General features: G+C 42.7%; 1 long non-coding RNA gene across 1 annotated transcript; it reads left to right on the forward strand.

Moving 5' to 3' along the window:
- The first annotated feature begins 204 nt into the window (after positions 1–204).
- Positions 205–25,722, forward strand: LOC114322046 (uncharacterized). The gene is made up of 3 exons (XR_014347184.1): positions 205–471; positions 24,281–24,928; positions 25,174–25,722. It is a non-coding gene; the product is annotated as an uncharacterized LOC114322046 (long non-coding RNA).

Raw genomic sequence — 25,722 nt, forward strand, 5'->3', positions numbered from 1 at the left:
TCACCCCTTGATTAAATAATAATCCAACGGTTGAGATCTATTCACTAGAATGATCTACGCCTATCTCTCTATCTGTCCTCTTTCTCTCCTACTCTCATCTCAAACTAGTCGGCTGAGACCGACCTTGCCATAAACCCCATCCGTCCAAGACCGTCTGGCATACCACACCACACCACACAACACCGCACACATTTTCTCTCTCTCTCTCTCTCTCTCTCTCTCTCTCTCTCTTTCTCTCTCTCTCTCTCTATATATATATATATATATATCTGTATGTTTTTTACTTTCGTAGAGCTTCACTAGGTTCTATGGATGATCAAAATGACGAGAATGTCACTGAGATTTCCTTGGATTGAGTTGAGAGTTCTGACTTCGAACTAGTGGGACGAGATCAACGAGTCAGCTCAATGGCAAGATGGGATTTTCTACAGTCTCTGTGCTGCTTATGCCCTAGTTTCTTTTGTAGACCTGGTACTCTCACTTCTACTCATCTTCTTGTCTTCAATTGAATTGAATTGAATTGATGTTTGCACTGTTTGGTTGATGAGAAACAAAAAAAGGAAAACAAAAAAAAAAGGGAAAGGGATTTGTGGAACTGAAATTGAATGATTATTATGAAATCGATTTTCTAATTCTGTTTGTTTATGAAATTTGTTTTTTAGTGAATGAATTCTGTCTTTTCAACTAAATTTGGAGCCAAAAATCTGTTGATATTTGATGATATGGCATGTTTCAACTTGTCAAATTTGAGAACAGAAATAGCATCTGCTATCTTTGGCAAGAAGAATAGCAGGCTATTGGAGACACCTTTTTGTTCACTTTTGCCAAATTATAGCTTTGGCAACTCCATTGGAGATGCTCTTAGGCAACAACAATATCACTCTATGAAATGCATGCCTTAGTATCTTGAAACATAGATATACACTTTGATTTTTTTTTTTATCTATAACGATCCCGGTTTTTCCTCAATTGTTTATTGTATTCCAGACTCGGTTCCGTGGATTATTGTTGTTGTCTGTATTGCATTTTCGTTATTTAATTCTTTGTATTTGAGTTTGGGATGTGTTGGGCAGGTTTGTAATAGATTGGTTGTGTTTAGAAACAAATAGCAACTTCCCAGATTTTGGTCCTCCGCTCGAGCGAGACTTTTAATGGTCGAGCAAGCCCTTTTGCATTTGCTCCTCTGCTTGAGCGGCCAGTTTGACGCTTGAGCGGAATTCTTCAGCCTTCAGTATTTTTTTGCAGGTCTGCAGAAACTGGAAGTGTGCTTTCGACGCTCGAGCGTCCGTTTTCACGCACGAGCAGGAGTCTGTGTCTGACGCTCGAGCGGGGCGTTCCACGCTCGAGCGGACTGTGTGTATTTCAGCCCGAGAAAAAGCCATTTTGAATCACTTTTTTCGGCCCTCGCTCTCTCTAAAGCATTCCAAAACCCTAGGTTGAGAGCTTCTCACTCTAGAATACTCTCTCTCTCACTCTCTACATTTTGATCTTGATTTAGTGAGACCCAACCCTTGTGTCTTCATTAAAGTGTTGGAACTTCTCAAGACCTCCATTTCCATCCAAATAGAAGTTGATTTCGCAACCTTTGGAGTTCACCACTTGCTTGGTTCATCTTCTCATTTGAGCTCCGAAATTTGAGGTAGGAATATTCTACTCTCCTCTATGAGTTTTAACATAAATGTTGGTCATTTTGTATAAATGGTGGTATTTGGGGTTTTTGGGTGAAGTTAGGGTTTGAAATTGAAATTATGAAAGAGGGGTTTTCTATTTTTGGGATTCCAAGTGTATGTGTGGTTCCTAAAATGAGGTTATTGTATATGATTGATGAAATTTGGCCTTGGGAACAATATTAAAAAAAAGGGGGAGAAAATGCCCTAATTAAGTTTTAATAATTAATTTGTATAATTAATTGGATGAATTGTGGGAATATGAAATTGAGTTGAAAATCATGAAATTGGGAAACTATGAGTTGGAATGGTGTAGTTGGATTGATTAATCACTCATCTATGAAATTGTTGACAATTTTTCTGTTTGATAAATTTATTATCTGTTTAGAAATAATTGCTTTGGGCTATTGGTGGAGGATAGTCTTGATTGTTGTAGATACTGCATATTGATTAGGGAAAACTGAAACTAATTAATTGAGTTATGTCATTGAATATGACGGTTGAATTAACACATTGAATATGTGCCTGGATTGGTCATTGTATATGATAAAACGTTTATATACAAAGTATATGTATCTTGCTTGGGAGGAGATAGGGGATGTACTCCATGGTTTGGGAGAAGATAGGAGATGTACTCCCAAACCTGTTCGGGAGGAGATAGGGGATAGACTCCATGGATAACTAACATGGCCGGAGTGTCCAGGGTGAAAGTCCCGAAACCTTAATTACGTTTGCATAACGTAGATGATTGAAGTATTGAAGTATTAATATTATGAGATGTGGTCTCATTTTGAATTGTTGATGAATTGAAGTTTGTCTATATGAGTTGTAGCCTCATTTCGAATTGTTAATGATTGAAATGTTGTTAATATGAGTTGTAGTCTCACATTGAAACATTCGAGTGAATAATGACCCATGCTTATGAATTAACTTGGGTGGATGAATAGAGATGGATTTAAGATATGGATGTACTTGTTGATAACTTTGGTAAATGGTGTAATTTGGCTTGTAAGTGTTAACTATTTATCGAATGCTAATGTTTTAGTTATTACTCATATTTGGTTTAATATATCTCTACTGGGCTTTGGCTCACCCTATATGGGACGTTGTTTTCAGGTACAGGTGATATGCCACCTCTAAGGTTGTAGCTTGGAAGGTTTTAGAAGCTGAAGGCTTATTTTTGTAGTTATCTTTTGTATTACATGTAAATCAAGCCAAGGGCGTAAGATGTGTAGAGTTAGAACTCTCTTTTGTTGAAACCAAGTGTTGACTTGGAAAGTTGTAAGCCCTTACTTCTGGGTGAGTCTGTTGAGTCTGCAGCCTTGTTTTCTGTGGTTGCACAACCTACGCTTGTGAATCGAGTGTTAGAGGCACAGAGGAGTGCCTTTGAGGTAGAATCCCTCCGGAAGAAGATCTCCAGTGGAAAGGTTGAGAAGGGTTTGACTGTGTATCCTGACCTGAGTGTAAGGTACCGAGATCGCTTGTTTGTGCCGGAGTCTTGCCGAGAGGAGGTACTCCGAGAGTTTCACCATTCACGCCTTACGGTGCATCCGGGAGGTACTAAGATGTATCGTGATTTGGGTTGCCAGTTTTGGTGGCGGGGTATGAAGAAGGATGTGGCAGTTTTTGTATCTAAGTGCCTTACTTGTCAGCAAGTGAAAGCCGAACATCAAAGGCCAGCGGGTTTGTTGCAACCCTTGCCTATAGCCAAGTGGAAGTGGGAGCATGTCACGATAGATTTCGTTATAGGTCTTCCGAGGACTCAATGGGGTAGTGATGCTATTTGGGTGGTCGTAGACCGGTTGATTAAGTCGGCGCACTGTATTCCTATGCGCGTAAGAGATTCGGTAGACCTTTTTGCCGACTTGTATATCTAGGACATAGTGAGGCTGCACGGAGTCCCAGTATCCATCGTCTCAGATAGAGATCCGCGCTTTACTGCTAGGTTGTGGCAGAGTTTGCAGAGTGCCTTGGGCACTAAGTTGACCTTTAGCACGGTTTATCATCCTCAGACTGACGGGCAGTCCGAGCGTACCATTCAGATCCTTGAGGATATGCTTCGAGGCTGTGTCCTTGACTTTAGGGGGTCGTGGGAGACACACTTGCCCTTAGTGGAGTTTGCCTACAACAACAGTTTCCAATCGAGTATTGGTATGGCACCGTTTGAGGCCCTGTATGGCCAACCGTGTAGGTCTCCAGTGTGTTGGTGTCACGCCCCCAAACCGCCCCTAGTAGTTTGGTGCCGTGATGGCCAGTAATCCGAGATTACCGAAGGCCGACTTACAAGAATCACACACAATCAGAGTATAAAATATGGGGCTTACAAGTGCGGAAGCAACATATATACATACAGAATCTAAATAGTCCATGAGAGCCGTGCTTAAGTCCAATGAAATGACATACATTTTTACAAAGTCTTACAACTTAGATACAATAAGGGAATGAGATACAAAATACATCTTGACCAAAAGGCTTCTCAAGCCGACATATACAAGTACACATGAAATATAGGCTATGAAGCATAATCTTCAAGATGGTACAAAATGCTAATCCAAAACACGTCGGCAATGCACCCAAAAACACATCGGCTACACGTCTAGGCCTCATTGCCTTCTTGCTCATCACCTACATATATATAGAGAGGGTGAGCTTGGGTACTCAGTGAATGATATTAGAAATAAAGGTTTTGCATGATTGATATCCAAGATTTCTTTCAAAACAATACATAGCATACTTTACAATCAAGGGGGAAATCAAGTTCATTGCCGGCCTTTCAAGTTCTTTGGATGTTATTACATCTAGTTAATACAAGAGGGTGATGACAATTCCAAGACAAGAGTGCAGTTGCATTATAGTCCCCTGCAGCTAAGGACTTTCAAGACAAGTGCAGTTGCATTATAGTCCCCTGCAACTAAGGACTTTCAAGACAAGAGTGCAGTTGCATTATAGTCCCCTGCAACTAAGGACTTTCAAGACAAGAGTGCAGTTGCATTATAGTCCCCTGCAACTAATGACTTTCAAGAAATGTCATCAAAACAAGATAGTGCTTAATATACAAGTAGGGATAGTCATTCATGCTAGATCAAGTACTTTTCAAAACAAGGCAAGACGAGATTTATGAAAGCAAGTGTAACATAGCTTTATTAAAAATACCACTCACATAGTTCTTCAAACGTCGGGGTCGAGACAAGCCCAAGTCCTACAAACACATGGCAAAGCCTATTGAATGCACCTTCAACAAGTTTCGTATGTACACAAATGATTTCGGAAAACATGCTGGGCACCAACCAGGTCTAGGCCGAGGTTCCACACCTCCTCGCCGAGGTGTGTTCCCGAGGGCCACATGCAAGGAAAAGAGGTCGGGAAACTCTGGGTTTCCCTCTGCTGATGAACATGAAGAACATGAGTGTGAAAACATGAAAAATATGAATGTTCAATCATAATCTGTCATCACAAATATGGGATTTTCATGCTATGAGTTTGAAAACATGGACCTGGGTACCCGTACTTGGAATTCTTGTGGAAATAAACACAAAAACATGATTCTTTATGCAAGCTTTCGGATCAAAACAAGACTTTCTTGAAGAACACATGAATGTCATTTTCTCTTTCTAAAATCGAACTTCAAAACAATGCATGGCTTACAAATCATATCCGATCATGCAATGCAATAACATGAACATAGAGAACATCATGAGCAGATCAAGAATCTAACCTTAGAACACGGATCTAACGGTTCGATCTCTAGGAATCAAGCTTGAAGATCTACTTCCTCACTCTAAAGCTCCTTCTTCCTCCTAGAGTTTCTCTCTCTACAAGGCAAGGTTATGATACCAAATGATAGTTTTCTTTACCCGGTTCTGGGGTTAACCCTCTACTGAGACACGTGGCGGCGACTGGTTGGGTTTTCCCTGAAAAGGTGGCTGACAGACCAGACAAAGCATGGTGGAAGGGTGTTCAACAAGTAAAGCGGTATGGGCTCTCTGACGAGACAATGACATCGGCTAATAACAAGGCGTATTTAACAAGCTACACGTAATGGCACTCCGACAAGGGGTGACATCGGCTAACAAAAGGACTTCGGCAACTAAGGTGACAATGACCCCGGCTAGGAATGACAACACTTGACTAAGCTGTGCCACATCTTGGCCTAGATGCGCCACACCTCGGTCTAGGTCATACCACTCCAGGACGAGATCACTTGGGTGCAAGGTAACATCTCGGCTAATGTGTCAAGGCGAGGACGGAGGTCAACAAGGGGTTCTAAGATACTTCTATACTTCTAGACTGAGGATGACCTCGGCTTGGAATGATCTAGGCGTAACGTAACCTAGGCTTGGAATAACATCGGCTAGCATAACTCAGGCAAGGCGTGACCTAAGTTTCACATCAAGGAAGGAACAAGACAAGCACACTACACTTAGACAAATCACAAGGCTTCAAAACAAGGCATGGATCACATTCGCTCAAGCGAAACAAGTCACAAACATACACATGCAAGCTTAACAAGTTATAATCATACCGATGCTCATGAAAACATGACGAGGACATAAAATGTGGGTTCCTACAGTCTACCCTCCTTAAAGAAGTTTGGTCCCCAAACTTAAGTTATCTTGTCCTACGAATAACTCCGGGTAACGGATTTTCATCTCCTCTTCCTTTTCCCATGTGGCCTCCTCGCCACAATGCTTCCCCCATTCGATTTTCACCATTGATATCGACTTGTTTCTCAACTGTCTCACTTGTCGGTCGATAATTCTCATCGGCTTCTCTTCGTAGCCCAGGTCTTCATTAACTACAACCCCGGAGTAATCTATTACATGCAGTGGGTCTCGGATATATTTTCTCAGCATTGAAACATGGAACACGTTGTGGACTTGGCTCAAATCTGGCGGCAAAGCGAGTCTATAAGCAACGGTGTTAACTTTCTCAAGAATTTCAAACGGCCCAATATATCGGGGTGCAAGTTTACCCTTCTTCCCAAATCTCGAAACTCCAGTCATCGGTGAGACCTTCAAAAATACATGATCCCCAATTTCAAATTCTAACTCCCTCCTTCTTTGGTCGGCATAACACTTCTGTCGACTCTGTGCAGTTTTAATCCTCTGCTGAATGAGCTTGATCTTTTCAGTTGTCACCTGAACCAACTCGGGGCCAATTAGAGCTTTGTCTCCTACTTCAGTCCAACATATCGGCGATCTGCACTCCCTTCCATACAAAGCTTCATACGGCGCCATGCCTATGCTGGCTTGATAACTGTTGTTGTACGCGAACTCTACTAATGGCAAATGCGATTCCCAACTTCCCTGGAAATCCAACACGCACAGTCTGAGCATGTCCTCGAGTGTTTGAATCGTTCTTTCTGTCTGCTCGTCGGTCTGGGGGTGAAAGGCTGTGCTAAATCTCAACTCTGTTCCCAAGGCTCCTTGCAGACTCTGCCAAAATCTAGAAACGAACTTCGGATCTCGGTCTGACACAATGGACATCGGCACACCATGAAGCCTGACGATCTCATTCATGTACAATTCGGCAAGTCGGTCGGCATTGAATGTAGTCTTGACAGGCAAGAAGTGAGCTGACTTAGTAAACCTGTCGACTATAACCCAAATGGAATCCATACCTCTTTGCGTCCTCGGCAAACCCACTACGAAATCCATGGAGATGTGCTCCCATTTCCACTCAGGAATTGACAAGGGTTGAAGAAGTCCTGCCGGTCTCTGGTGTTCTGCCTTCACTTGCTGACAACACAGACACTGAAATACAAACTCGGCTATCTCTCTTTTCATGTTTGGCCACCAAAAGGTCCGCTTTACGTCCTGATACATCTTGGTGCTCCCTGGATGAATGGCAAACTTGGAACTATGGGCCTCTTGCAAAATCTTCCTTTTTAACTCTGGTACGTCGGCCACGCACAATCTTCCTTCAAACTTAAGCACTTGATTCTCCATGGTGTATCCCGGCCTCGGCTTGGTAACGAATTCATCAATTACCTTCTTGAGGAATTTATCCTCCCTCTGTCTGGTCTTCGCTTCCTCAATAATGGTCGGTTCCACCGAAACCGCTGTCAGGCACGCCAAACTTCCAACTAACTTCCTGCTCAATGCGTCGGCTACGGAATTTGCCTTACCTGGGTGATACTGAATTTGCATGTCATAATCCTTCAGTAGCTCGAGCCATCTTCTCTGCCTCATATTTAACTCTTTCTGAGTGAACAAGTACTTCAGACTCTTGTGGTCGGTGAAAACTTGGCAAGATGTTCCATACAAGTAATGACGCCATATCTTCAAAGCAAAAACCACGGCAGCTAGTTCCAGGTCATGGGTAGGATAATTCTTTTCATTGGGCTTCAACTGACGAGACACGTACGCTATGACTTTACCTTCTTGCATTAACACGTAACCCAAACCCTTACGGGAAGCATCACTGTAAATCTGAAATTCCTCATTAGCCGATGGTAGTACCAGAACTGGTGCTGTAACTAACCTCGTCTTCAGCTCCTGGAAGGCTGATTCTCTTTCATTGGTCCATTCATAAGCTGCTCCCTTCTTAGTTAGTTGTGTCAATGGCACTGCAATCCTCGAGAAATCCTTCACAAACCTTCTATAATAACCTGCCAAACCCAGAAAACTACGAACCTCGGACACGTTGGTCGGCGTCGGCCAATTCACAATGGCTTCGATCTTACTGGGGTCAACTGATATACCGTCTTCATTAATCACATGCCCTAGAAATGAAATGCTGGAAAGCCAAAACTCGCATTTACTTAACTTGGCGTACAACTTTTTATCTCTCAGGGTCTGCAGGGCAAGTCTCAGATGATTCTCGTGCTCGCTCGTAGTTGATCAAGCAAATCATCGATTCTAGGAAATGGGTACTTGTTCTTAATGGTCACCTTATTAAGTTCTCTGTAGTCAATGCAAAGACAAAGTGTGCCATCCTTTTTCTTAACAAATAGAACGGGTGCTCCCCACGGTGAAGTGCTCGGCCTAACAAATCCTTTGTCCAACAATTCTTGTAATTGCGATTTCAGTTCTCTGAGTTTGGCTGGGGCCATTCTGTAGGGTGTTTTGGAGATGGGTTATGTTCCTGACAGGATGTCCACGGTAAACTCTATTTCCCTATCGACAAGGTGGCCAGGCAACTCATTTGGAAAGACATCGGGGAATTCCTCAACAACGGGTATGTCGGCCAACTCAACACTTCCATTCAAATCACTTAGTATACTGCATAAATAACCCTGACATCCTTTTTGGATCAACCTGTAGGCCTTCATGGATGAGATTAAGTAAGGTGGGGGTACTACTCCTTTACCTTGGAAAATGACCTCAGCTTGACTTGGGGTCTTCAATGTGACGCTCTTAGTAACACAATTAATGGATGCATGGTTCGCTACTAACCAATCCATTCCCAATATGACATCGAAGTGGGTCATGCTTAATGGCATCAAATCAACTAACAACTCTACACTCTCAATCACAACAATACACGCCCTATAAATGGATGTAACAATCATATTCCTCCCAGATGGAGTAGACACAGACAATACGTAATCAAGGGGTTCTAATTCTCTACTCAACTTCTCGGCGAATATAATGGACACAAATGAATGCGTAGAACCCGAATCAATCAATACGTATGCATCTTGAGAACAAATTGAAAGGGTACCTGACACTACCGCCTCGGCATTCTGGGCGTCTCCGGGTACCAATGCAAAAACTCTGCCTTGCCTTGCCTGTATTCTCCCGACGTTGTTGTTCTGTGCAGAGCCCGAGGTGCTTCCATTCCTCTTTCCATCGTCAGTCCCTGCCTTCGGGCAGTCCTTCACACGATGACCTATCTCGCCGCACTCATAGCAAGCTCCTGTTGCCCAACGACAAACCCCGAAATGTAGCTTTCCACAACTCGCGCACACCGGCTTGGCGTTACCTTCCTGATTTGAGTTGCTGGAACTGTCTGTGCTCATTCTCTTCTTGGCATTGAACGGAACTCGGCGATTATCATAATTCTGTCTCTTCCTCTGACCCTCACCCGAACTCTGATATCGGTTCAAATTAGCTTCAGCCAGAATGGCCTTGTCCAGTACTCCGGCGTATGTCGGCATATTGAGCATATTGACCCGATCTTGTATCGGTCCACGCAACCCACTTTCGAACTTCCTCGCCTTTCGGTATTCGTCGTCAACCATATGAGGCGCATATCTCGCCAGTTCAGTAAATGCACGATCGTATTCTGCGAATGTCTTGTTCCCTTGCATTAGATTCTGAAACTCCGTGGTCTTTCGGTCTCGGACGCTGAGGGGGAAATGCTTGTTGTAGAACAACTCCAAAAATTTTGCCCAAGTCAAACCCGGATTGCTTTCTCGGACCATCATCCACCACCTACGAGCATCGTCGTCTAATGTGAATGCTGCCAGAGATACCTTCTGGGCGTCTGTACTGGGGAAGATCTCAAACAACTTCTCCATCTCTAAAACCCACGCCTCGGCTTTCATTGGTTTTATACCTCCTTGAAATCTCGGCGGTTTCATTTTCTTGAACTCTCTGATTAGGGTTATCGTGTCGTTCCCATACAAAGCCTGCTGTAGAGGCACTTGTGGCACTGGAGGGGGTGGAGCTGTATAACGGCCATTCGTCTGCTCGGCCTGCGTGGAAGTCGTACCAGTATCCTGTGGCCTAGGTTGTCTCTGCTCACGAACCAAGCCTTCGACTAACCTTTCCAATCTCTCCAATCTATCTTCTGAACGATCTCGGCCAACTGGAGGTCTACCTCTCCTCATGATGCTAGGAGGATGCAAGATGAGACTTTAAAATAACTGAACAGATAATACGTATACAAGTAACAAATGTCTATGCCGAAATGATGCACACGTAGTCAAGTAGCAAGTAATATGATGCAATCCTAACATCATTCTAAGGAAAATCCTATGCCCTTTAGGACTTAAGGTGGGTGATTAACGTACTATAAGGATCTCGTGCTCTGATACCATTCTGTCACGCCCCCAAACCGCCCCTAGTAGTTTGGTGCCGTGATGGCCAGTAATTCGAGATTACCGAAGGCCGACTTACAAGAATCACACACAATCAGAGTATAAAATATGGGGCTTACAAGTGCGGAAGCAACATATATACATACAGAATCTAAATAGTCCATGAGAGCCGTGCTTAAGTCCAATGAAATGACATACATTTTTACAAAGTCTTACAACTTAGATACAATAAGGGAATGAGATACAAAATACATCTTGACCAAAAGGCTTCTCAAGCCGACATATACAAGTACACATGAAATATAGGCTATGAAGCATAATCTTCAAGATGGTACAAAATGTTAATCCAAAACACGTCGGCAATGCACCCAAAAACACATCGGCTACACGTCTAGGCCTCATTGCCTTCTTGCTCATCACCTACATATATATAGAGAGGGTGAGCTTGGGTACTTAGTGAATGATATTAGAAATAAAGGTTTTGCATGATTGATATCCAAGATTTCTTTCAAAACAATACATAGCATACTTTACAATCAAGGGGGAAATCAAGTTCATTGCCGGCCTTTCAAGTTCTTTGGATGTTATTACATCTACTTAATACAAGGGGGTGATGACAATTCCAAGACAAGAGTGCAGTTGCATTATAGTCCCCTGCAGCTAAGGACTTTCAAGACAAGAGTGCAGTTGCATTATAGTCCCCTGCAACTAAGAACTTTCAAGACAAGAGTGCAGTTGCATTATAGTCCCCTGCAACTAAGGACTTTCAAGACAAGAGTGCAGTTGCATTATAGTCCCCTGCAACTAAGGACTTTCAAGACAAGAGTGCAGTTGCATTATAGTCCCCTGCAACTAAGGACTTTCAAGAAATGTCATCAAAACAAGATAGTGCTTAATATACAAGTAGGGATAGTCATTCATGCTAGATCAAGTACTTTTCAAAACAAGGCAAGACGAGATTTATGAAAGCAAGTGTAACATAGCTTTATTAAAAATACCACTCACATAGTTCTTCAAACGTCGGGGTCAAGACAAGCCCAAGTCCTACAAACACATGGCAAAGCCTATTGAATGCACCTTCAGCAAGTTTCGTATGTACACAAATGATTTCGGAAAGCATGCTGGGCATCAACCAGGTCTAGGCCGAGGTTCCACACCTCCTCGCCGAGGTGTGTTCCCGAGGGCCACATGCAAGGAAAAGAGGTCGGGAAACTCTGGGTTTCCCTCTGCTGATGAACATGAAGAACATGAGTGTGAAAACATGAAAAATATAAATGTTCAATCATAATCTGTCATCACAAATCTGAGATTTTCATGCTATGAGTTTGAAAACATGGACCTGGGTACCCGTACTTGGAATTCTTGCGGAAATAAACACAAAAACATGATTCTTTATGCAAGCTTTCAGATCAAAACAAGACTTTCTTGAAGAACACATGAATGTCATTTTCTCTTTCTAAAATCGAACTTCAAAACAATGCATGGCTTACAAATCATATCCGATCATGCAATGCAATAACATGAACATAGAGAACATCATGAGCAGATCAAGAATCTAACCTTAGAACACGGATCTAACGGTTCGATCTCTAGGAATCAAGCTTGAAGATCTACTTCCTCACTCTAAAGCTCCTTCTTCCTCCTAGAGTTTCTCTCTCTGCAAGGCAAGGTTATGATACCAAATGATAGTTTTCTTTACCCGGTTCTGGGGTTAACCCTCTACTGAGACATGTGGCGGCGACTGGTTGGGTTTTTCCTAAAAAGGTGGCTGACAGACCAGACAAAGCATGGTGGAAGGGTGTTCAACAAGTAAAGCGGTATGGGCTCTCTGACGAGACAATGACATCGGCTAATAACAAGGCGTATTTAACAAGCTACACGGAATGGCACTCCGACAAGGGGTGACATCGGCTAACAAAAGGACTTCGGCAACTAAGGTGACAATGACCCCGGCTAGGAAGGACAACACTTGACTAAGCTGTACCACATCTTGGCCTAGATGCGCCACACCTCGGTCTAAGTCATACCACTCCAGGACGAGATCACTTGGGTGCAAGGTAACATCTCGGCTAATGTGTCAAGGCGAGGACGGAGGTCAACCAGGGGTTCTAAGATACTTCTAGACTGAGGATGACCTCAGCTTGGAATGATCTAGGCGTAACGTAACCTAGGCTTGGAATAACATCTGCTAGCATAACTCAGGCAAGGCGTGACCTAAGTTTCACATCAAGGAAGGAACAAGACAAGCACACTACACTTAGACAAATCACAAGGCTTCAAAACAAGGCATGGATCACATTCGCTCAAGCGAAACAAGTCACAAACATACACATGCAAGCTTAACAAGTCATAATCATACCGATGCTCATGAACATGACGAGGACATAAAATGTGGGTTCCTACAGTTGGGCTGAGGTGGGTGATGCACCTTTGTTGGGCCCGGAGTTGGTTCGGGAGACTACGGAGAAAGTTGAACTTATCCGTAAGAGACTTGTTACAGCCTAGAGTCGCCAAAAGAGTTACACCGACCGTAGGAGGAGTCCCTTGTCATTTGAGGTGGGTGATCACGTCTTTCTGAAAATATCACCTAGGCAGGGTTTGATGAGGTTTGGGAAGAGGGGGAAGTTATCCCTTCGGTTTATTGGCCCTTTTGAGATCCTTGAGCGGATTGGGGAGGTTGCATACCGTTTAGCTTTATCGCCGCAGTTGTCCGGAGTGCATGACGTGTTTCATGTTAGTATGCTTCGGAAGTACGAGCCGGATCCATCGCATGTATTGGATTGGACCGACTTAGAGGTAGATGAGGAGGCCTCGTATGAGAAGAGACCGGTGCGGGTCTTGGATAGGCGGGACCATGTTTTGCGAGGCAAGACGATACCCTTGGTAAAGGTCTCGTGGAAACATCACGTAGTGGAGGAAGCCACTTGGGAACGTAAGTTAGAGGTCCGAGGGAAATATTCGGACTTGTTTGTTAATGTTTGACCTTGTATTGAGAATTTTGTTTTGTTGGTAAACTCTAAGAACATTGTATGTGTCTTGGTTTATGAAAATATTGAAATTGTTGAATACATTTCGGAACTATGAGTTTAATTTAACATTGCATATGTTGAATGTGTGGTAAAAATGCAAATATATCATTAACATTGAATATGTTATAGAATGGTGGAATATATGCGTTGAAATTGATGAATTTCAAAGGAATGCATGTTGATAATGCACATTGAGCTATATTTGTAAATTGTCCTCTTGAAAAGAGATGAAATGATCGGTAGTGGTTTATGTTGTTAAAGGTTGTATTGTAATTATGTTGAGAATTGAAAAGACCACAATTTTGAAACTTATATCAAATTTCGGGGACGAAATTCTTTAGGGGGGAGGAGGTTATAACGATCTCGGTTTTCCCTCCATTGTTTATTGTATTCCAAACTCGGTTCCGTGGATTATTGTTGTTGTCTGTATCGCATTTCCGTCCTTTAATTCTTTGTATTTGAGTTTTGGGATGTGTTAGGCATGTTTTGTAACAGATTGGTTGTGTTTAGAAACAAATAGCAATTGCCCAGATTTTGGTCTCCTCGCTCGAGCGGGACTTTTAACAGTTGAGCGGGCCCTTTTGCATTTGCTCCTCCGCTTGAGCGGCCAGTATGACGCTCGAGCGGAATTCTTCAGCCTACAGTATTTTTTCGCAGGTCTGCAGAAACTGAAAGTGTGCTTTCGATGCTCAAGTGCCCGTTTTCACGCTCGAACGGGAGTCTGTGTCTGACGCTCGAGCAAGGTGTTCCACGCTCGAGCGGACTGTGTGTATTTCAGTCCTAGAAGAAGCCATTTTGAATCACTTTTTTCGGCCCACTCTCTCTCTAAAGTATTCCAAAACCCTAGGTTGAGAGCTTTTCACTCTAGAATACTCTCTCTTTCTCTATACATTTTGTTCTTGATTTAGTGAAACCCAACCCTTGTGTCTTCATTAAAGTGTTGGAGCTTCTCAAGACCTCCATTTCCATCCGAATAGAAGTTGATTTCGCAACCTTTGGAGTTCACCACTTGCTTGGTTCATCTTCTCCTTTGAGCTCCGAAATTTGAGGGAGGGATATTCTACTCTCCTCTATAAGTTTTAACATAAGTGTTGGTTATTTTGTATAAATGGTGGTATTTAGGGTTTTTGGGTGAAGTTAGGGTTTGAAATTGAAATTATGAAAGAGGGGTTTTCTATTTTTGGGGTTCCAAGTGTATGTGTGGTCCCTAAAATGAGGTTATTGTATATGATTGATGAAATTTGGCCTTGGGAACAATATTTAAAAAAAAATGGAGAAAATGCCCGAATTAAGTTTTAATAATTAATTTGTATAATTAATTGGATGAATTGTGGGAATATGAAATTGAGTTGAAAATCATGAAATTGGGAAACTATGAGTTGGAATGGTGTAGTTGGATTGATTAATCACTCACCTATGAAATTGTTGACAATTTATCTGTTTGATAAATTTATTATCTGTTTAGAAATAACTGTTTCGGGCTATCGGTGGAGGATAGTCTTGATTGTTGTAGACACTGCATGTTGATTAGAGAAAACTGAAACTAATCAATTGAGTTATGTCATTGAATATGACGGTTGAATTAACACATTGAATATGTGCCTGGATTGGTCATTGTATATGATAAAACGTTTGTATACTTAGTATATGTATCTTGCTTGGGAGGAGATAGGGGATGTACTCCATGGTTTGGGAGAAGATAGGGGATGTACTCCCAAACCTGTTTGGGAGGAGGTAGGGGATGGACTCCATGGATAACTAACATGGCCGGAGTGTCCAGGGTGAAAGTCCCGAAACCTTAATTACGTTTGCATAACATAGATGATTGAAGTATTGAAGTATTAATATTATGAGATGTGGTGTCATTTTGAATTGTTGATGAATTGAAGTTTGTCTATATGAGTTGTAGCCTCATTTTGAATTGTTAATGATTGAAATGTTGTTAATATGAGTTGTAGTCTCACATTGAAATATTCGAGTGAATAATGACCCATGCTTATGAATTAACTTGGGTGGATGAATAGAGATGGATTTAAGATATGGATGTACTTGTTGATAACTTTGGTAAATGGTGTAATTTGGCTTGTAAGTGTTAACCATTTATCAAATGCTAATGTTTTAGTTATTACTCATATTTGGTTTAGTATATCTCTACTGGGCTTTGGCTCACCCTATATGGGACGCCATTTTCAAGTACAGGTGATATGCCGCCGCCAAGGTTGTTGCTTGGAAGGTTTTAGAAGCTGAAGGCTTATTTTTGTAGTTGTCTTTTGTATTACATGTAAATCAAGCCAAGGGCTTAAGATGTGTAGAGTTAGAACTCTCTTTTGTTGAAACCAAGTGTTGACTTGGAAAGTTGTAAGCCCGTAAGGCATTTACTTTTGTTATCAACATGTAATACCCTCTGTAAGAAACACTCTGATGAATGAATATATTTTACTGTCTCATGTCTATGGATATTATAATTGATTGGTTTATGTATTTATTTTGAGGGTGTGACATTATCTCTGGAATCCTGGTATGTAATACGTTTATCCTCTCTTGCCATGTTATATCTACGTATACTCTGCTTTCTTTGTAACTAACCAACTAACTAACTGTATATTTTTATTCAGAATATTTATTACTATTAAATCAATGGCCGAAACTACTACTACAATAACAGCACCTCTGCACAACACACACTGTAACGCCCCCCAAAATATTACAATAAGGATAACTCATATGCGGAATAAATATGAGAAACAACATACTTTCATACATCAGAGTTCACTGTTTCACAACCAGTTAAATGCCATTTAGGTTTACATATTTCCAAGTCATTACTTGGTTACACAAATTGAGTCTCGCTCATTACATCTTAAGCCCTTGGCTTTACAAATAGCAAACATACACACATAAAGCATAAATAAGAAGCTCTTGCTTCCTGAAAGTCCATCCATGCTATTGCCTTGGAGGAAACATCTTACCTGCACCTGAAAAATGATATTCCCGTATAGGGTGAGCCAACAACCCAGTAGAGATAATCTAACACAATATATGAAGTTTAGCAAAGGTATAAATACCACGTGCATAAACAATACCGATATGGCCGTATCCACAAGGCCTACGTATCTATATGCCACTAAGGCCAATCTCATTCTATTTTCCATCAATTCATTTCCAATTCATATATATACTACTTAATTCATGAGTTAAATTCATTATCTTTCAACAACCAAAATGGGACTACAACTCAATGGTTCCCATTTATGCAAACACCATAATCACTTCAAATCTGCCATTTTACGGAAATTTCGTCCGCGGGAATCGGCATCCATGTATATATATATATATAATTTCGGGTCTTTCACCCAAGACACTCTGGCCAGCTTGCTTTACATGGAGTCCATCCCCTTTCTCCTCCCAAACAAATATACATATGCAATGTATTTATAAGCATAATGATATATGGAGTATATCCCCTTTCTTCTCCCAATAAACATACATATACAATGTATTTATAAATATGGTCACATACGAAGTACATCCCCTTTCTTCTATGTATTTATAAACATGGCCATATTCAATGACACCAACAATAGATTAGCATTAAATCGCCTAATCCTCATGTAATTTCTACTACAATCATGGTGTAGACGTACCTGAACGTCATGGCTCCACGCGCGCGAAGGCGCGAAATCATTTTGTTCATTCGCTACTACAGTTCGGACTCAATGTCACGGTTCTAAATCTGATATCACAAAGTGCAATGCAAGACCGATAAATCACCAAAGAGTCCAAATCCGGCAAATCGTTTTGGAAAACTGATTTTAATAAAGAAGTGCCAAACATGGACTGCTTTGCCAGATACAGAATCGCCACCTAAATGTTTTATTTTGGAAAATTTAGGAAACCCTGACTCGTGCCTAAGGCCACGTGTCCGTCATTACCAAAGTTGCCTCGGCTCGTGAACTTGGGTACAAGAGGGGAAGGTCATGCAATGAGCACCCCCGCTCGACCGATCAAAGGATCGGCCTTTACTAACATGATATTTTGTTTTTAAAGACACATGCGTTCTTATTCCGGTTTATTAGCTAGCTTTACTACGTGATGCGTACAGCACACAAGTATAGACTAGATCGCTTAAGTTGGAACAAAACATCTCATGTTTGTTTGAAAATGGTTTGAAGGTGTTACTCGCAAGTAGGCTAAGACGTGGATTTTGCCACTCTCAAGTGGGCTTAGAAAATATGATTTTGCCACCTTAAGCGGGCTTAAGACTCGCATTTCGATGAATTGTTCCAATTCAAGCAATCCAACCTTCATCCACAGGCATTCATGCAATTAAACACTTAAGCAGTTAGCCTCATGGCAAGCATGCTATCATGTCAACACTCACACTCATGCAAGATGTTAAAGCATAAACACTTACAGTGTACTCCGAGCCAAAACAAAAGCTAGTTAGAAATCATGCATGATCCTAGTTCATGTTAAAATGGCTAATGCAACACATGCAAAATGCAATTAGAAATAGGCTCGGATATTCTAAGATGGTATATGAAATGCAACTTGATAACATGCTGTTGGACATGTATTCAAGTAAATGTATTGAAACACAATGCAGTTAGTATGATGCACCGAGCCCGGTGCATGCAATACAAATGAATGATGCAAACATGCATAACATAAGGATGCTAATCAAAACATGACCTAGAACTAACCATCGTAAGCGGTTAAGTAAAAGGGAGAAAGACGTGGGGTTAGAAGACATTTACACACTCACGCACACTTATTACAAAATCCGCCCTCTCGACAAAGGGTCTGAATGAATAACACAAACCAACTAATTAACTAACTATCCTACCTAATTAATTATTACAAAACCTTTAACTAATTAAACAAATTAATTAAGTTACAAAACCAGCTAAGTAAGAAACTAAAACAGGCTGCCACAGCTCTGCCTCGAAGTGATGAATGATGCATGCTCGATCGCCTCGTTTGGAAATCCATTGCCATGCCTTATGTTGCCTCTGTTTGCATTGTTTTGCATCTTTGAAAATTGTACAAATCTCCAACACACTTCTAATTCACCCCATGGATATGCTGAGGGCCATCGGCCAAGAGATGAGGGTCATCGACCACTTATGAGTCCATCGGCCAAACATTGATAGCCGATCGGCAGCCAAAATGGCCGGTCGGCCACTGATTTCTGCAAACTACTCCTTTTGCTGCAGTAGAGTACAAACAGAGGCACGACAATATATTTACAAGAAAATGTTGTGCAACTACACCCCTTATCATGTTTGAAGCTCAAAGGAGTGTAGTGCTCGACTCTCGAGCCATAAATCGCGCATTTCGATGTATGATGGCCAAAGATGCCGAGTCACACAATTCAATGTGAATGAAATGCACAAAAACACATAAGGGACCTTAACCTCTATCATGTTTGATCAAGAGGCAAGGCATGCACACACAATGCAATGCAACAAGCATGCAAAATCATGAAATGCAACAAGCATGCAACAACATGCAATGCACCAAGCATGGAATAACAACAAAATGGAGCAAGCATGTAACAACATGCAAAGATGAACAAGCACGCAACAACATGCAAAGATAAGCATGCAACAACATGCAAAAAGGAACAAGCATGCAACAACATGCAAAAGATGGACTTAAACCAAAATGGACAGACCTCAGCCATGCCTAAATCAGTGGCCAAAGTGATGAATTGAAGACATGAAATGCAAGACAAGCATGCGCATGTAATGGTCTAAGAATTAAGGCGTAAAGAGGACAACTCTCAAGAACACTTAAAGAGTGAAAAGCATGCAAATGTGACAACACTATAGGCCCTGAAATCATGAATGGAATGGTGCCAAACCACTCCAACAAGACAAGCATAGCATGCAAGAAAGTTCAAAACTCGAAACGAGCAAAGGGACTTAAGCCATGGCCATGCAAAACAAGCCCCAAAGGGGCAAAGGCATCCAAAACAGTCCCAAAAGCATGCTTGAACCTAGCCAAAAGCATGCTTGAACCTAGCCAACACAAGCTAGAAGAAAAAAAAAACCAAAAGCATGAAGCATGCGAGGCCACGAAGGGGTATTACACTACACCTATCAAAACCAAACATGGCATGACTTAATCAATAAAAATCAGAGTTATGGCATGTCAAAATAAGCCCTAAAACCCACTGAGATAGCATCCCAAAGGCCTAAGCATAGAGGAATGCACAATGGTATACTCTTAAGGCATGAAACACCAACTCTTCAAAGCATTGAAAGGATGACAAAGGCAAGTGTTTGACCATGAAACATGCACTGAAATATCATTTCGAATGATGCCAAATCATGAGAATAGTCTAAGTAACGCATGCTAGTAACTTGGACACTCAAAGCTAACAAGCTAGATTGAACCACGACTATACAAAACAACGCATGCATGACTAAAACAATACAAATTAGAGCTTAAGCATGGTAAAACAAGGCTAAAAGCTTCTTTGAGTTGAGCCAAAATATGCAAGAATGATGGTCCAAACACAAGATGCATGTTAAGGAAATAGAGAGGATTATACTACAAGTGCATGGTGCATGTAAGAAGCTATCAAGCCAACCTCAGACAGAGGTATAGCATGGCAAAATAACACCAAATACTTGCTAAAATGGAGCGAAAACAAGCTAAGCAAACATGCTACTATTATGAGCCATTTGTACTAGCATACAAGACACCAGGAGAGGGGATGACCCTCTCTTATTTGGGACCTCAAAACCACCTTTCCACCACTGAAATCCAGTGGTGAGAAGGTTCAAACAAAGTGGTCCCAATAGCTCAAAAAACAAGCCCAAACAAGGCCAAACAAGGCCTAAGAGGGGGTAGACTACCCCAAACACAAAAGTGACCTTAAACAAACATCACAAGCATGAAAAATCAGAACTTTTTATTGTAGAAAGTTAAGCTTAAATCAGCATGCAAATAGGTCAAAAAGCTAAAGCCAAAACAAGGGATTAAAAGGTAGTTTACTCACCCTTGAAGAACACCTTCAAGAACACAACTCCAGCACTCTTCTTGGATCAAAACCAGTCCAAAACAACCAAAAACAACCTCAAGAAGCCTCAGCAACAAAATGATGGTGTTCTAGTGGGTGCTTTAGTGCAAAAGTATGAAGAAATTACACTTTTGAGCTCAAACTCACACAAATATAGAGAGAGAGGGAGGAATATATAGAGAGAGATATAGAACTTGTATCTCAAGATTTCAGAACCTCTGGAAAGGGAGAGGGGTCTCCCTTCTTATAGAATTTCAATTCTCAAGCTTGTTAGCTTGAGTCTCGATATAATCCCTCCATACGCGTATATGGAGGATGAGAATTGTGCTCACCAACTGTCACAGCTGGCACAAAAATATTTGCAAAAGCAGGTGGAAAGGTCTCGGCTAGAAAATATGGCCGATCGACCAAACAGAGTGCCGATCGGCCACCACTTATGGCCGATGGCGAGGAAACATGGCCGATGGCGTAAGGCCTTAGCCGATGGGTTGTGGGGATGGCCAACAAGCCACCCCTTTCCCTCAGAAGCAAAAACCACAAATCCTTGGTCGACAACCAAGCACAAAACAAACAAATTGAGAGATCCTAAGGCAAGGCGTGCAGCCGAGACCTTCGGGAACTCAAAACGAACACGAGCATGGATGATCATCGAGTGTTCAAATGATGACGTCCAAGTCTTGAGGACTGTCAAAAATGGGGTGTGTACAGTTGCCCCTCTTTGACAGAACTAGAAAGTCATAAGATGACGAGAGTGAATGTCAAAGCCCAGAGACGATCCATTTTCGACAAGGTCGAAGACTTAGACAAACATACAAGATAACAAAGAGATGCGCCCGCAGGCAGGGGCAAGATGCAAATGACAAGCATAATGTCGAACACAACTTATGATCATGCAAAGAGAGTTGTGATGAAGCATAACATGCAAAATAAATGTGGCATTTTAAGCAAGCGAATAAGAAATAACAGTCCTACACATTCCAACAGAAAGGATGCAAGAAAATTATGCAATTCTCACTGCGTCTCACGCGGAGAAGATTAAAAGCGACTACCAAGACAACCCGGAGTCTGAAACACAACATCTCTCAGCGTAACAAACGCAAGAGAGGAAAGAGAGCATCTCTCAGTGTGGCACACGCATGAGAGGAAAGGACTGTGCAAGAAAGCACAATCATCCAAACGCGTGTCAAACACGAGAGGAGAGAGATACATCCAAATGCATGCCAAATGCGAGTGGAGAAGGGTTGCACAAGAAAGCGCGATGCACATAACAGTGCGAGTACATCCAAACGCGGCACGCGAGTGGAGAAAAGTTGCAGGACGCGTGACGAACGTGAACATGCGGATACGTCCAAACACGGCACGCGAGTAAAGAAAGGTTGCACGATGCGTGACGAACGCGAACATGCGGATACGTCCAAACGCGGCACTCGAGTGGAGAAAGGTTGCACGACGCATGACGAACGTGAACATGCGGATACGTCCAAACGGGGCATGCGAGTGGAGAAAGGTTGCACAACGCGCGATGAACGCGAACATGCAGATACGTCCAAACGCGGCACGCGAGTGGAGAAAGGTTGCACGACGTGCGACGAATGCGAACATGCGGATATGTCCAAACATGGCACGCGAGTGTAGAAAGGTTGCACGACGTGTGACGACATGAACATGCAGATACATCCAAACGTGGCACGCGAGTGGAGAAAGGTTGCACGACGCGCGACGAATGCAAACATGCAGATACGTCCAAACACGGCACACGAGTGGAGAAAGGTTAGCAGACAAACAGAACCAGAACTTCTCGAAAGAACCGCACATACAATAACGTCTGGTCGTGCCAGCTTCAAATGAACCGTACATACAATATCGCGCCTACAAAAGAAAGAAACTCAATAGGTACAATAGAGTAGAAACACATGTAGGTAGAACGCGCATAACAATGCAGGTGAAGTGTGCATAACAATGCAAGTTGAACAGGTTGCATGACAATGCAAGCGAAACAAACGCATAACAATGCAGGTGAAGTGTGCATAACAATGTACGTAAAACGTGCATGACAACGCATATAGTGTGTGCATAACAATGCAAAAGAGATGTGCATAATAATGCAAACAAAATGTGCGCGACAACGCATATAGTGTGTGCATAATAATGCGAGGAAGGTGTGCATGACAATGTAAATGAAACGTGCTCGACAATGCATATAGTGTGTGCATAACAATGTAAGGAAAAGAGGCACATGTTCAACGTAAACATGGTAAAGGCATGTTACTCGTGACATTGAGATGCAACTTCAAAGCAAGATGAGGCATGCTCAATGCAAGAGCGAAAGGACGTATAACAAGCGCGCTTATTACAAACATGTAAAACATTGTAATGCAAGGCATCCAAAGCAATTTTCGAATATCGCAATATACAAAAGGATACGAAAAAGGATACAACTCACGCATACCAAGCACCGCACATGGAAGATATGGTTCGAGGCCACCACGGGGGCCGTTTAAGCTTCAAAAGTGTACTTTCTTGCACTTTCTTGAAAGGTTAGCGTATCAATCAACAGAATCGACCCAAACAAGGGTACTGGAGGTGCATCGACCACAAGGGCAGGCCATCGGCCATCCATCGGCCACAAAAAGATCTTATCAGCCAACTATTTAGCCGATCGACTAATAATTTGGCCGATCAGCCAAAAATGGCAAATTCGGGGCAGTTTTGACATTTTGCCTCGGGTCTTTAAATATAGGGTTCCAAACCCTATATCCTCACTTCTCCCTTGCCGAAAATGCTTGCTCTCTCTCTCTAGGTCATTTTCCAACCTTAGATCCGAGCTTTTCCCTTGTTTTCGAGCCTCCCGTGACTTCCGATTCACGAAAACCTCTTCGTTCCAAACACTTTGAACCGAACGAAACACGATTTCGGTGCCCCATTCTCGATTTCCACCACTTGGGGTTTGTTTCCCCGAGTTTACCTTGATTCCCGTGCCCTCTTCCGAGCCTTCTCATTTTCCTTCGTTTTTACCCCTTGGGGTTGACTTTCGGTTGACTTTTTGCATTTTCACCCATTTTTCACACTTTCGACCACTTGTGCACTCTTCTCGAGATGGCGGACGATATTCCACGAGGTGGGACTCCCCTAGAGATGGACACAGATCCTGAGGTCGAGCTCCTGCCTCTTAGCATTCGATCGTTCGACTCGGTGACATACCGGCCGGCGATACACATATTGCCTCCTGATAGCATCTGCTAGTTCAAGAGCTACGCACGAGGTGCGCCGTTGGAGCTCTTGCTACGTGATTTAGAGTCACACCTTTCCTACGACGCCGCTGAGGTATACTCTTCCCCTCTTTTACTTTCTGTAATGTAGATCAGATATCTTGAATAGCCAATTCTGTTTTTCAACTGAATAACCCAAATACACTGATACATCATATGCTTAGTTCACCCAGAGCACAATCACACGATATCTGTGTCGACTCGAACACATGCACACACACTGCATTTTCATCAACTCTGAACGCATTCAAACACTGTATATCTAATATTACTTTGCATCTGTTTGTCTTTGAACACAGGGAGATTCCCATGCCTTCCGGGGGTATGGGAACACCATTGCCCGAGGTTGGTACATGGAGCTGCCCGATGCGGTTCGTCATATCGTTGATCAGGCCAGCTTCGGCGTTTTCTGCATGGGACTCTCACGCCTTACTGCGAGTAGGCCCCTTCTAGGTGCACTAGTGGAGAGGTGGTGGGACACCACCGATTTCTTCCACCTTTCTGCTGCAGGGGAGATGACGATGACTCCCTTCGATTTCTCCATGCTCACAGGCATCAGAGTAGAGGGTGATCCGATCCCCTTCGATATTGACATGGACGAGTGGGACGCTGCCCAGATCTATTTGCTTGGCGCTCGGCCACCTCTCTCCCGTCCAGGGTTCGTGAGGTATTCTTGGTTTGAGGACCATTTTCGGATACAGACGCCTACGACTTGCGAGGAGGTGGAGCAGTACACTCGAGGATTCATCATGTTCTTGCTGGGCCCCACCCTATTGATCGACCGAGTGAACACTGTTACTCTTTATCTGCTAAGCGCGCTGGTGGATGTGACGTGGATCCGGCGCTACGACTGGGGCGGCGCAGGCCTAACCACACTCTACGGATACATGAGCTCTTCCTCTCGCCGCAGCGGACATCTACTTGGGGGCTACTGGCGAGCCTGGGAGGTACATTTTCCCTTTCTGTTTTACAGTTTTGCCTTATACTATCTGTACACCACACACACTGCATACATGCAATATGCTTTACACTGGCTATACACTACACAAACTGCACACATGCAATCTACTTCACACTGGCTGTACACTACACACACTGCGCAGTACACTGCACACTATTCTCTGATTTCTACTTTATCTGCATACTGCCTTACTGATAAGCCTACTCATTTTTACCCTGTTACACTCTATAGTTGTGGGTGTATGCCTACTTTCTGAGGCTTGCCCCAGTGCTGGATGTGGAGATGCCCCCCATAGTTCCATACTCTCATCGATACGATGTAAGGTGCGAACGGAGGCCGAGGGAGTCTTTCCTATTCTTCCGCCGATACTTCGATACCATTATCGCAGCAGAGGTATTTCAAACATTACAGTTTATTTAAGCTTCGCTTTACATTGCACTTTCAATAACAGATAACAAATTGTATATCCTGTCATTTGCAGATCACCTAGCAGCCCTGGGCCGTGTTGCCGGAGGAAGTGAGAGAGCAGTACGCGGGTGCTTAGGAGACTGCCCGGTTCAGGATTTTGCTGGAGCGTCCTGTATACCGGGCTTAGTATTTCGGGGAGCGCTTCTTGCGGCAGACCCTTGGCGTGCCCGAGCAAATAGTCCCGAGGCCACCTCCTACCCATACGAGGGCCACCGAGAGGTACACTCTGGAGGAGATGATGGATTTCATGATAGGCTGGGATTCTGACCTCTTCAGAGATGAGGCGACTACACCGAGTTCATCCAGACCTAT

This window comes from Camellia sinensis, chromosome 12 (assembly GCF_055761805.1).
Source record: "Camellia sinensis isolate YWXY chromosome 12, ASM5576180v1, whole genome shotgun sequence".
Classification (NCBI taxonomy): Eukaryota; Viridiplantae; Streptophyta; class Magnoliopsida; order Ericales; family Theaceae; genus Camellia; species Camellia sinensis.